The following is a 5,955-nucleotide window of genomic DNA, read 5'->3' as shown; positions in this document are numbered from 1 at the left end:
TTTGCCGACTCTAGTGCCGTTTTTGCAACCGTTTAAATTAGATATAATATGAAAACTGCGAAACTAATGACAATCTTTATGAAACTTGATGGCCAAAAAAAAAAAACCATTACAATATTATCATACTTTATATCTCCAGCAAAAGCATTGCAAATGTTCTATCTATTAAGGATTAAAGGATTTGATCTTAATTTGCGAGTAACTTGCAGCGCACTGCCATGTTTGAACATCAGGTGGTCTGGTCTGGTCTGAAGTGTATGGTACATCACGCTGAGATTAAAAAAGCTCTTAGAGGCCCTTAAAAAAGATTGCACATGAATCTGGGTTTTGTTTCCATACAAGTCATTTTGTAGTCAGTCCATTCAACTTCAGATTTCCAACTACTGGCGGTTTAGCCAGGCCATCCCACCAAATTTAGCCAGAAAGCTGAAAATAGCATATTACTAAACACTGTTTATGACTCTTAAACCATCCTGTCCATACAACAGCATAGAAGAGATGAAATAAGGTCAAAAATACTTTTAACGAAAACATTTAATTAAAAATCTATTACCAGATTGGAATCACAACTTGCACAACATTATTTAATAAATGCATCCAATCAATGCATGAGCTCATCCAATAGGCATACACTTTTACTAACTGACCAAAACCGTGCGTGCATTTTAGACTTTATCCCACAATGCAATGTGCTCAACTTGACATGCTATGACATTTATGCATCTAAATAAACAAATAAATAAATAAAACTGCAAAATAACCACATCTTTCTGAGATGATAACTGGAAGCGACTCACTGAATTACACATGCAAAATTTTGCATACCGTTTTACTAAACATAACAGGCAGAATCCCATTTCAAATAGGAGGCAGTGTTGCATTCCGAACATAACCAAGGTCTTAAAGAACCCCAGGATAATGTAAAAGGGATTTATAAGCAAGTCTTGCCTCAGTTAATGTCAAATTGCATGAATCAACCATCCAAACGAGACTTCATAACTTTGCCCAAGATGCAAGGTCAGACTCGAAGAATATAGATGCACACTGGAGTGTGTCAAACAACATTTAAGATCAGATCAAGACTCAATGTGCTCTGAATGTATAGAGCAAAGAAATGAGTTTGACTATAATGGCGCATCATATTTAACTGGAGCATGCAATGCAACCAAGTCCCCAAACAAGCTCTCGAAAGGCCAAACTGAGGAGTAATAGCTTTGAAGTTTAAAGCATTTAAAAACAAATCCTAATTTATTTAGTTCTTGCTCAAAAAAGGGATTGGGATTTGAGAAAAAAAATACAGTATGTATTAAACATTGGTACATTGGTGTCAAACCCATTCCATACTGTCTGTGCCACTTCAAATCATATTTTTCTAATAGATTAGACTAGCAGATCAGATCAAATGATTTGACTTATACTAAAGTCGAGACCTAAACCATATCTAGAGCCAAGAATATCACTGAGATTCGATGGTGGACCCTTTTTACGTGAAACAACAACCACTTATCAATAAAAAACATGCTAGAAACCAGTTAAAACACTTTAGCCTCTTGCAGAGGAAAACAGTAACACTGCAATTCACAAGACAAAAAACACGAAAACACCTTTCTGTCGGGAGAGAGAGAAGCCGCAGCGTGTGAACGCGCCGCCATCAAGTTATCACATGTTCTTATGAAAATTAGCTTTTCTTTGTTCTTTTAACCATTTATCTATCGAAATAAAAGATAAAATATATATTATGCAAATCACGCTTTGTGAATTTTAACTATTAAACATGTTTAACTGTCTTTATGACAGAAACTCTTTTACTGCTTCTGTATGTTCCTGCATATTAGGTTGTGTTCCACTTTCTGTGTGTACCTGATAATAAATAGTGAAATGCAGCCAGCATCTCTCTCCCATGGATGCTGTTTGAGTCCTGCTGATCTGGGCTCCTGTATGCTCGCACGGCCCACCAAGGTGCAGCTTATCAGTGCTGCAGGATTCCTCGCTGGTCTTCCCATCTTTCCAGCCTCTGTGTGAAGTCCCACAGACAGCATGACAAATACGGCCTGTCAGTCAAGAACTACTCTGCTAACTCTGAAATGCATCCAGCTAGTGGACATAACAAATAAGAGCAGATGCCTATGAGGGTGCAGCATCAAATGAGTACTATGAATTCTTTTTTTTTGGTTGCAATAAATAATGCATCCCATAGCACCCAACATGTATTCGTCCAGGTTTGTTGATATAAAGTTTACTTAGGGTACTCCAGCAGGTAAATTTGTTAAGTTGTAGATCTTTTTCGTTCTTAAAGCCTTAGGCTACTATAAATGCAATAAATATATACGTTTTATTACAAAATTCAAACAACAAATGTCGGAGTTGCCAGGTTTTCACAACAAAACCCGCCCAACTGCTAACATTACTCAAAAATAGCCCAATCGTGTTTCGCTCCGGGAGGTAAAATACACGCTTTTTGGTGGGGTTCCCTTGTACAATTCGCATTCCAGGAGGTAATATCACGTCAGTAGGGGTCACTTCAACCAGTGGACATAAAAAACAACCTGGCGGCAACAGTGTTAAAGTAGCCCAATTCCGCGGGAAAACCGCTGACTTGGCAACACAGTTCTAAGCGCTCTTTCATATTTGGCGCTCTTTTTTGAGTGACAGTTAACGGTAGCCTCAGTTCAAGTGGCAGCACGGAGTGCTCGTCAACCAATCATCTCTTCCTCTTCATTACAGCGTAAATAATGAAAAACAAAACAAAACATGAATGGACATCAAAAGGTATGTTGAAAGATGCAGTACATCGTAAAATATATAAGCTCTAATGTAATCGCTCAGTCAGCGTTTAAACTGCAGAAGAAGTCAAGAAAACAGCTTGTGAACTACATATACATTTAGCCTACCTCAGAAAAGCCAATGTTCAAAACTCTTTAACTAGAAAAGAACTTAAAAAAAAGCTAAAATCGTAATGTATTGTTAAATGTAATATATGTACTGTATTATAAATGCGCTGTAATTCAACTTATGCTGTTCTTTATGTTTCTGTTGCCCTTTCCAGACATATTTTCAGTCCACGTGGTGGGGATTTTACAGTTATGTAGTTACTCCAGTAGGAGGCGACAAGTGACTGAGAGGTTCATGGGTGAGTCATTGACTGATTCGTTCAACTGATTCGTTTAAATATAGTGATTCATTCAGCAACGAAACTATTTACAGGTATTACAAACGAGTCATTAAATCATTTATTCAGCCAAGTCGTTCAAAATACGCATTTAGGAACAAAGCACTTGACTTGCTACACCTATGAAAACGACTTAAAAGGATCCAAAATAATGTTTTTAATTCCAAAACATCAACAACATAGTTAAAATTGTTGCATACTATAGTTTGAAAGGCTTGATGTTGCATATTTTCACATAATATTTTTATCAGTAGCATGCAGTATTCCACTTTTAGTAATAATACTGAAATTATGACATCTTGAAATTTTTTGTCAGTCTATCATTATTAGTATTGAAGGAATGACATGAAACCTTGACAAATTCGGACAAGAAGTAAAAATAAATAAATAAAACCTTTAAATCAAACATTTTTTCCACACTTATAGAATGCCAAAGAAGAGCTGATGACAGTCATATTAAGAAGTGTTGCATACACAAAGATGTGCAATATAGTCTCAATGAAAAGTTTATAAAACTGAAACTGGAAAGGTCTTTTCAGATGACATTCTTTTGGGCAGCAGAATATCCATTTCAATGTCATTTCAATAAGCCGAGTTGATACAGTGTCATTGTCAAAGATGATAAATATGCATATTCCAAACGTAGACTCACTGCTGTGGTGGAAGGAATACTGGAATGGGAATGAAGTGGATGATGTATAGCCCATGTCACATCTCAAAAGGTGATGATAATTACATTTCCCACTAAGCGTTTATTATTGAACTTTAGTGGGAAATGATTGAGGGAAATAGAATGGACTTTTAAAAAAATCAGTCTGTCTAAAATTAGTTTGAAACTGAAAAACTTTCTGCATATCAAGGCCTATTGACACCAAGAACAAATATTTTTATCAAACAAGACTTTAAAACATTGAATTCCTGCTAGACTGTGAAGAATAGATGTGCAGTTGGTTTCAGTTCAGTTTGTAGGGATGTAGGGTTAATGTGTCGATCATTCAGCTGTCAAAATACATTGTGACAAATTATGTTCATATTGAGTTATACAAAATTAGATGTGACCTTGAGACTAGAAGACTTGTATCATCCTTCAAAGCATGTGTTTTGTTCTTGATGTGAACAAGCCTTTACAGGGGCATTATGGAGAGTCTTCTTCACTTCTTCTTCATTCATCACAACAATCAAGTACCAAGGCCTGTCGGCCTCACTCAAACGAAAGGCTTTGTTTTCATTTACGACCTTTTACACAAACATCACCAATGTTCTCCAGAGTGTCATGTGATGAAACCCATGAAAGGCCAAGGCTTTTTAAAATGGCATTTTGATGGCATTTGTTTGCCCTCTTTACCCTTTCGTTGAGTTTAATTTTTATGCTTTGATTAAATTTCATCTTGGCTTGACCTTTGCCCCTGGACTCAAAACCTTTGCTGATAACGACCATTATTGTTATTGTAAATATGGAAAACCTGCTTAAATAGACAAATTTACCCACACTGAAAAGCACACGTAAAACAAATATCCTAAAAATATGTCTCTACTTTCACATACAGCGATAAATCCTAATCTAAGGCTCTGTTCTAATGAGCTGCCATTGGTGTGTACATAGGCAATATCACAGGCAATGTTATATAAAGATGACTCCTAGCAAATTAAGTTAATCTTTCAGTATTATTGGAGCGACAACTACTAAAAGGTCCCTCTAAACATAGTCTCACACATTTTATTATTATGGCGTTTAAAATACTATTGTTAAAATACACACACTGTATGCAAATGACAGTTTTGAGTCATTGGTTTGCTGGGTGTTTTTAAAGGGTTAGTTCACCCAAAAATGAAAATTAGTTTGTGTTTTATTCACCATCGAGGCATCCTAGGTGTATATGACTTTCTTCTTTCAGACGAATCCAGTCGGAGTTATATTAAAAATTGTCCTGGTTATTCCAAGCTCTATCATTGCAGTCAGCGGGTGTTGCAGTTGAACAGTTCGTCAATAAAGTCGTCAAATAAAGCGCACGCATCCATAATAAAACGTGCCGCAGACATCTCCGGGGGGTGAATAAAGGCCTCCTGTAGCCAATCCATGTGCTTTTGTAAGAAAAATGTCCATATTTCAAATGTAATAAACACTTTTCTATCACTTCCGCCATCTGTCACACGCGGAAGCCGTTCCGGCGGATGACGCAGCACGTCGGCGTTGATTGATTAGTGACGAATGCGGAGAGAGAACAAAACAAAACGCTGGTCACGAATTAGAAGTACAAACCGAGGATTTGCAAAGAAAAATGTCGGAGGATTTCGATATAAACCAAGAGGAGACTGGTTTTCCTTTGCTAAAGTAAGGAAACTTTGCTTCCTTTGCTCCTATAAACAAACTTGCGAGACTAGCATATCTCAGAGGCGCGCGTGCTGCACATACGTGCTGCGTCATCCGCCGGAACAGCTTCCGCATATGACAGTCAGCGGAAGTGAGAGAAAAGTGTTTATTACGGTTGAAATATGGATATTTTTCTTACAAAAACACATGGATTCACTACAAGGGGTCTTTATTCATCCCCGGAGCCGTCTGCGGCACGTTTTGTTATGAATGCGCGAGCTTTATTTGACGATTTGTGGACTGTTCAACTGCAACACCCGCTGAGTGCCATTAAACAGCTTAAAAGATCAAAGACAATTTTTAAAATAACTCCGACTGGATTCGTCTGAAAGAAGAAAATCATATACACCTAGGATGCTTCGAGGGCAAGTAAAACACAAGCTAATTTTCATTTTTGGGTGAACTAACCCTTTAA

This window comes from Sinocyclocheilus anshuiensis, unplaced genomic scaffold (genome assembly GCF_001515605.1).
Source record: "Sinocyclocheilus anshuiensis isolate Anshui unplaced genomic scaffold, SAMN03320099.WGS_v1.1 scaffold432, whole genome shotgun sequence".
NCBI classification, from domain to species: domain Eukaryota; kingdom Metazoa; phylum Chordata; class Actinopteri; order Cypriniformes; family Cyprinidae; genus Sinocyclocheilus; species Sinocyclocheilus anshuiensis.
The sequence above is the reverse complement of the archived record's forward strand: the minus strand, read 5'-3'. Positions refer to the sequence as shown.